Here is an 8,237-nt window from a genome sequence, read left to right as displayed (position 1 = left end):
TCAGGAGCTGGAGCCTCAGGGAGACGGTAGGAGCTCCACCACCAAGCAAACCAACCACCACCTAGAGCCATGTGCAAAGGCCTCCCATGGAGAGCAGTCGAGGATATTCTCAAAGAGTTGACTGGAGAAGAAAATAGCATTCCCAACAAAGAGTAAGAATAGGGGATTCTCATCCTTCTGTTATATGAGGCATCTGACCAACATGGAGGAGCAAACCAAGATCTCGCCACAGCAGAAGACAAGAGGCCTCAGCTGTGCCTCCCAACTGCGTGGCCAGAGTGATGGAGCTGCCTGGTCCTTGTGCTTGGTGAAGGCTCGCTGGACAATGACAAGTGGGGTCAGCAGTGTGGAGAGTAGAGATGGGGCCGGACAACTTTGGACTGTCTGTGCATGTGCAGTGGGGGTGGTCCTCAGGCTGTTCGTTTTATCAGGAGCCAGACTTGGATGTGCCGGCACTGACGCTCCAAGGGCATGATGGGCTGGCAGCCCCGAACGTAGGTTGTAACAGGCAGGAGGCACCCCTGGGTCTGGCCTTTAAACATGTTCCATGGGCCCATGTTGGCTTAGGAGCACAGGGAGGAAGGTTTGCTGGGCTCGTACAGCCTGGCCTCAAGCCCTGCTATTGGGAGTCCCTCTACTTGGCTTGACTCCTCCTGTTGGTGCTTTGAAGTCTGGCTGAATTGGATGCCAAGGATCGGAGTTTATATAAGTACATAGAGGCTATGGCTCTTGCTCCGCACAAGAGCTTATATCTGATTGTCCTCACATGCCAACTGCAAGGGAATTGTGTCGGAGGAAGGCAGGGAGTGTGTGCATTGTGCTTTGTGAGTCTCTTCACCACTATAACATAAAACCTCGAGTGTCAAATTTCATCTGTTACTACAATTGAATCCCGTTGGCTCGGCTGAAATGCTGAGAGTTGCTTTGCTTCTTAGCAGCCCTCCCTTTCCCGTTGATGTTCTTACTGCAGCCTGTGGTCACATAAGGAAAGCTGGTCCTGCCCAAGCTCTGTCAACAGGGAGGGCCCGTGGCATCTGGGTGTCCAAAAGAAAGGCGGCTGAGGGCTACAGTGTCAATGTTTTATATTTTGATTTACAAAAATGATTCATTTGTTTATTTCTATTTTTTTCTGAAAAGGATTGGAGTCTGCTTACAATAAGATCTAATATTCCCCTCTTCTGTTTTCTTTGCTTTTTTGGTTATTTATACTATAGAAACACCCTATTTTTATGTTTTTCAAGCTTACTTACAATTTCTTTGGGAATATTTCTGTTTATTTTTAAAGGATCTGTCATTTGCCTCCTTCTGCAGCTGGAATGAGACAAAAAACTGTAGTCCAGGTGGTGGTAAATGAGGTCTGGGAGCCACATCTGCCCCACCACCTGTTTTTTTTTAATTAACTAATTAATTTATTATTTATTTTTGGCTGCATTGGGTCTTCGTTGCTACGTGTGGGCTTTCTCTAGTTGCCTGCCACCTGTTTTGTTTTTGTTTTATTTAAACAGTGCCAACTTTCTTTTTCTTTCTTTTATTTTTTCAATTTGTTTATTTATTTATTTATTTATTTATTTATTTATTTATTTATTTTTGGCTGCACTGTGTCTTCGTTGCTGTGCGCGGGCTTTCTCCAGTTGTGGTGAGCAGGGGCTGCTCTTCATTGTGGTGCGTGGGCTTCTCATCGTGGTGGCTTCTCTTGTTGTGGAGCACGGGCTCTAGGTGCACGGGCTTCAGTAGCTGTGGCATGCAGGCTCAGTAGTTGTGGTGCACGGGCTTAGTTGCTCCTCAGCCTGTGGGATCTTTCTGGACTAGGGCTTGAACCCGTGTCTCCTGCATTGGCAGGTGGATTCTTAACCACTGCGCCCTCAGGGAAGCCCCTGCCACCTGTTTTTGTAAATAAAGTTTTATTGGAACACAGGTATGGGCATCTGTTTATTATTAACCCTGATTACTTTTGTGCTACAATGGCAGAGTTGTATAGTTGTGACAGAGACTGTGGGGCTGCAAAGCCAAAAATATTTACTATGTAGCCCTTTATAGAAAAAGTTTGCTGACCCCTGCTTTAGTTCACAGTCAAATATAATTTTAAAATACTATCTGACCTAAGTGAATTTATCTTGATCGGCACTGTGTGGTGGCATGTGGCTAGGATGGGTGTCCAGTCTTTTCTATACCAATGTTGCTCTGCTTCCTGAGAGCCCAGTCTTACTGGATCTATCTGACTTTGCTGCTTTTTGCCGGCTCTGTCCTGGACAGTGAGCTCAACCCAATTCCTTGATTCCCGTTCTCCAAAGCAGGACACGGCCATTGTGGAAGGCTTGGCTGAAAGTGTGGAGTGATGGAAATAATGCACACAACTTTAGACTGAGGACTAGACACCTCACTCTGAAAATCCCTCTGGCAACCCTTCCTGCCCCCACTAGGAATACCTTTCTGACCATCTCGCTCTTTAGAGCTTCACCATGTTGTTTTGCCCTTCTCCTCCCCAATACCCACCTCATCTAAATCCCCCTCACTTTATCCTGGAGAGCTATCATGCTCTCCACTACTGACTTACACAGTATACCTGTACATCCTCTAATACTGGTATGTACTAGTTACTGGAAAATAACTGGAATATGAGAGGGAAATGTTGTGTGATGCAGGAGGAACCTTGCTTCCCTAGGCTTCAGGTTTCCACAAGGATGGACATCAGCTAGTGGAACATGAGTGGCCTCTCTCTACTCCTCACTCATTCTTCCCCGGGGAGGAAGGGCTTCTAATATTATTGATAAGCTTGGGATAAGGATTGACCATGTGCCCCTTCCTCAGTCTCTTTCTCTCGGGACACAGCTTCCTGGAAGCCCATACTCTGGTCTTGCTGTTTGGTGGAATAATTTCAATTCAGGGGAATAGGGGTATTTGGTGCATGGGGTGGGACTATTGATAAATAAATGAAGAATGGAATTTGATGAACAAACTAACTCTTGTAGCTGGAATCTTCTGGTGGGCCAGGCCATGTATTCTAGGGTGGGTTTCCCTATTAGGACATAAGGATTCGAGGGCAAGTGGTCTATCTGGAAGGTGAGCCTAGGAAGTACCAGTTGGGGTGTGTGGACGAGAATGCAGCCAATTACAGATGCACCATCAAGCCATTTACCACTTGGGTGATCAGAGCTTAATCTCACAGTAAACGCTGGGAAATGGTGTAGAACATGCACCTCAGAGCTGTCCTGCTGGAGAGGCGAGGGAGCTGAGGTGCTTATACTCCAACTCCTGTCAGTCAGTGATTGAGGGTTGCTCCTGGGGGGGTGACTTCCAAGGCATGGCTGGGCTTCCCCACATCATAAAGAAGGCTTCTTTATCTTTGAGGAAAACCCTCAGGCAAAGAAATGCAGATGCTCACTGTTATAATTTCTTCAGGAGCTCACTGAAGCTGTAAGACCAGGGGGAGGTGGGTGGGGCCAGAACACTATGTCACTATTGCAGACTCTGGTGTTGAAGGGTGAATTTGGCATCTCTTTCTTAGTTAATGATGCTTTAACTTTACTGTGGGATTCAGGATTGAGAGAATCAAATTTTGGGTTTCGGCATGATTTGTTTTCTGATCATATAATCTCATGTTTGTCTGTTAGATGTGGCTATTTTCAGAGGCCACAGGTCCTGGATCATCTCCAGAGGGTTCCTATAGAGCCTCTACTTAGATGAGGGCTACCTGCTTTCCAGGGCCCCAGCTGCCTCCTTGAGACAAGGGCCATATCCTCACCACTATCGGCAGGACCTCGAGTAGTCTCTCATCCTGTGTCCATAGTAAATGGTATTTCTGTGCCTTCATACTGTGGGCTCTTCCAGGAGAGGAGCTGAGGCTGAGAACAGCTGAAAATTTGAGCAATTAATTGATTTGTTCAGTGCTCATAAATTCTTACATTATCTCTTACATTTCTTCTAGAGAAACTAATTTCTTAGTCTCAGTAACAAAATTATTGGTGAATGTGCTGGTTGACCCAATTAGGTCAAGTGTCCTCCCTGGAACCAATCAAGGGGTGGAATCCTGTGGAGGTACCAGGCAGGTCCCACTGGAGCCACATGGCTAGAGTTGGAGAATTGTGTTGGTTAGATAATCCATTTGTTGCTCTCCTCCCACACAACAGATATTCTCCACCCTCTGAACAGGGTTTGCATTGGTGTATCTGGACAGGTCATGACTTTAAAAACAGCTTCTCATGCTCTCCTGGGTCTTATTTAAATAAAACATTAAGCAATGCCACCCTTGGCCAATTCCTAAAGGAGAGGGGTCAGCAGTGCCTTCGTGAAGGTTGCCCAGTGAAGTAAAGTTGCCCTACCCTCTGGTCACATTTTACTGTAAAGTTAAAAGGCTTTCATAAGCCCAAGTTGCAGCAGAATTGACCCTGTCATCTTCCTTTAGCATTTGTCAAGGGTTCTGGAATATCAGTTAGCTGTGTGTTAGCTGTACAGTTTAGGAATTGTTGGGAAACTTTAATTTTCAAACATTAATCTAATCTGTTTGGGCTGAGCTTGCAAACTATCACCCTAGGAGTGAAGTAACCATGCCAACTCTGTCTTTGAGCCAAATAAAATCAGGTGAGCTGCTTTTATGTCATTATAGCATAGTGTATTGATATCATGTAGAGACTTCAGTGATGAGAGAACATCAACATCCCAGTCCTGTGGAAAGAATTACCACACCAGCAAAGATCCTCACAATATTAAAACAATGCTAAGGACACACTTCCATATTTAAAGAGCACATTTCATGGAGGAAGAGGGTGAAACTGCAAAGAGTTTGGAGATTGGAGGGACTGTTATTAATAAAGAAATAGGAGAGGATTCTAGAATCCTGAAAATATCACCTCCTTGGCTATTTGCACTTAACACAATCACTGGAAATATGCCCAAATCAAGGTGTTTGAAGAATCAGGGCCAGACTTGTAGGTGCTTTGGGCTTTGGCCAAACAAGTTGCATTCTGAACAGAGCATTTAAAGAACAAGCATAAACAGTGTTCACAATGTGTAGAGATGTGCCCATCAAGGCAGCCCGTGTCAATGTCCAGATTTGGTGACTGGTCATAGATCACTTGGTGTCCAACTGGTTTTTCATGGCCTTTCAGTGGAAAATGGAAGGCTCCTCTTGAGGTGGTACAATAACACGAGCTCTAATGATGTCAAATTCTGGTGCAGTGACAGCACCATCACGTGGACCTGGGGGACTTTTTGATGTTTGTGGGAGTTGGGATTCTAAGTTGGTCAGTGAGATTGATGGCATTGAGCCCAAAGAGGAAATAGATCAGGGCCCCTCCAGGGATAACATCTGCTTTCAATACACATAGAGTGTTGACTCTAGATTGTTGGCTGAATACTTCTCTCTGTCCCCTCGGTGGGATACTTACTAATGATGGCGAGCTTGTTGGGGGTGATGATGAATTCAATCTTACAACCCAAACAATAAAGTCAATCGTAAAATTCAGGTAGACAGGTGAAACTCTTGGGAATCAAGTCTTCTGACTGCCAAGTTTCTGTACTTTTAAATTGATCATTGTGGATAAAATTAGAGATGAGCCCATAGAGAAGAGAATTTGAATACTCTGTTACTCTATGAGGAGAAGAAGGTTGAATTTTTTTAGAACTAAATGGAGGCATCTGTTTTGTTTAAATTAAGGGTCTTTAAGTACCAGCCAGGGACTGAGCTGACCACCATTTCTGTAATAAAGTAATAAATCATGGGGATGGTTAAAGAAGCAAGAAACAACACATTCTTGCTTTGTTCAACCAATTAAGCAATAAGCCTTCTGGGTCCTTTTGTTAATTACTGTCAAACACAACGTATACAATTGAATTCAGCCTTTTATTTAATTATATTAATTTATTCCAGCGACTTCAAATACCAACAATGCCAATAACAAAGTTCATTTTAAAAATAGAGGTCTTGTTTAATTTTTATTTTTTGACCATAATACCCTTTACAAGGTTGCCATGTGAGAATTTTTAGCTCTGTCTCAGTCTCAGGATGTTAGGGGAATTTGTGTTGAATATAGACAAGTCTGAAGCAAGAAGATGGTGGCTGAATCTCTTCTCTCCATGGGGTGATAAATCTGTCTAGGTCAATGCTATCCAACAGACCTGTTTGCACTGATGGAATGTTCTATTCTCTGTGCTTTGCAACACAGTGGCTATTGAGCACTAGAAATGTGGCCAGTACAACTGAGGAACTGAGTTTAAATTTTCTTTAATTTTAATGAATTTATGTTTACATAACCACATGTGGCCAGTGGCTTCTCGCCCAGGTCTAGAGTGTATTCTGAGGAAGGAAAAATGCAGTGTTCCATTGACTTCAACAGGTGAAGAAATGCATGGTTATGATGTGTACAGTTTAGAAACCCTTACCTCCTGCTTAGTGTTTGTTATTTGAAACACACCGTATCCTGAGACAGCCCAAAGGAGATCAGCATCTTTGAGGGGAGGTTTTAAGCTGACCATGTGAAGAGGGAAATTCACCTGGAAGAGAGATGGGTACCAGGTCTTTTCTTTTAAATAGATCTTTATTGGAGTATAATTGCTTCACAATACTGTGTTAGTTTCTGTTGTACAGCAAGGTGAATCAGGCATATGCCGACATATATCCCCATATCCCCTCCCTCTTGAGCCTCCCTCCCACCCTCCCTACCCCACCCCTTTAGGTCATCGCAAAGCACCGAGCTGATCTCCCTGTGCTATGCTGCTGCTTCCCACTATCTATCTTACATTCAGTAGTGTATATACTCATACACTTCGCCCCAGCTTCCCCCTCCCCACCTCCTGTGTCCTCAAGTCCATTCTCTATGTTTACGTCTTTATTCCTGCCCTGCCACTAGGTTCATCAGTAGCATTTTTTTTTTTTTTAGATTCCACATATGTACGTTAGCATACGGTATTTATTTTTCTCTTTCTGACTTTCTTCACTCTGTATAACAGACTCTAGGTCCATCCACTTCACTACAAATAACTCAATTTCGTTTCTTTTTATGGCTGAGTAATATTCCATTGTATATATGTGCCACATCTTCTTTATCCATTCATCTGTCAGTGGACACTTAGGTTGCTTCCATGTCCTGGCTATTGTAAACAGTGCTGCAATGAACCCTGTAGTACATGTCTTTTTGAATTATGGTTTTCTCAGGGTATATGCCCAGTAGTGAGATTGCTGGGTCATATGGTAGTTCTATTTGTAGTTTTTTAAGGATCCTGCATACTGTTCTCCATAGTGGCTGTATCAATTTACATTCCCACCAAGAGTGCAGGAGGGGTCCCTTTTCACCACACCCTCTCCAGCATTTACTGTTTGTAGATTTTTGATGATGGCCATTCTGACCGGTGTGAGGTGATACCCCATTGTAGTTTTGATTTGTATTTCTCTAATAATTAATGATGTTGAGCATCTTTTTCTCTTTAATACTTTTTTTTTGAATTTTTGAATTTTACTTACCTTTTTATACAGCAAGTTCTTATTAGTCATCAATTTTTTACACATCAGTGTATACATTTCAATCCCAATCTCCCAATTCATCACATCCCCACCACCACCACCACTTTCCCCACTTGGTGTCCATACGTTTGTTCTCTACATCTGTGTCTCTATTTCTGCCCTGCAAACCAGTTCATCTGTACCATTTTCTAGGTTCCACATATATGTGTTAATATACAATATTTGTTTTTCTATTTCTGACTTACTTCACTCTGTATGATAGTCTCTAGATCCATCCACATATCTATAAATGACCAATTTCGTTCCTCTTTATGGCTGAGTAATATTCCATTGTTTACATGTACCACATCTTTGTTATCCATTCATCTGTCGATGGGCATTGAGGTTGCTTCCATGACCTGGCTATTGTAAATAGAGCTGCAATGAACATTGGGGTGCATGTGTCTTTTTGAATTATGGTTTTCTCTGGGTATATGCCCAGTAGTGGGATTGCTGGGTCATATGGTAATTCTATTTTTAGTTTTGTAAGGAACCTCTATACTGTTCTCCATAGTGGTTGTATCAATTTACATTCCCACCAACAGTGCAAGAGGGTTCCCTTTTCTCCACACCCTCTCCAGCATTTGTTCTTTGTAGATTGTCTCGTGATGCCCATTCTAACTGGTGTGAGGTGATACCTCACTATGGTTTGGATTTGCATTTCTCTAATAATTAGTGATATTGAGCAGCTTTTCATGTGCCTCTTGGCCATCTGTATGTCTTCTTTGGAGAAATGTCTATT

This window comes from Physeter macrocephalus, chromosome 1 (assembly GCF_002837175.3).
Source record: "Physeter macrocephalus isolate SW-GA chromosome 1, ASM283717v5, whole genome shotgun sequence".
Taxonomy (NCBI): domain Eukaryota; kingdom Metazoa; phylum Chordata; class Mammalia; order Artiodactyla; family Physeteridae; genus Physeter; species Physeter macrocephalus.
This window is presented reverse-complemented; position numbering follows the sequence as displayed.